Genomic DNA, 509 nt, shown 5'->3' on the forward strand with positions numbered 1-509 from the left:
TCTCTCCATGGAAATTATTCTGACCTTTTGGGCAAATTGTTTAAGCTTTTTCTTTTAATTAAGTAATTTTTCCTTAAAAAAAAGTGGATTTGTGAATAAAAGAAAATTAAGTCTAGTGTGATAACATTATTCATTTATAAGCAGTACAAGATAATTGAGGGGGGAGGTGGGGGGGGGGGGGGGGTTGCCACCCCTCTTGGTAACCTCCCCATCTTGCAGGGATAGTGACACACACACATCGCTGCAGGAAAGACTGACTTGTAAAAGTTGGCTATTCCTCACTTCTAACCTTCCCTCTTTTCTGCAACTTCCCTTTTTTCATTCTTCAAGCTTTTCCAGCAGATGCAAGTGAAGTGAATCCAAAAAAAATCTGAAAAACAAAGTGCTGACTCCTGCAGACATTTGTACAATTTTTTTACTTTGATTCTAAAATGAAAATAATTGCAAACTTGGCCCGTCAACGCACTTTACTATGGAAGGATTCCACGCACGCACAAATTCATCAACGC

The sequence above is a fragment of the Gasterosteus aculeatus genome, chromosome 11 (genome assembly GCF_964276395.1).
Source record: "Gasterosteus aculeatus chromosome 11, fGasAcu3.hap1.1, whole genome shotgun sequence".
NCBI lineage: Eukaryota > Metazoa > Chordata > Actinopteri > Perciformes > Gasterosteidae > Gasterosteus > Gasterosteus aculeatus.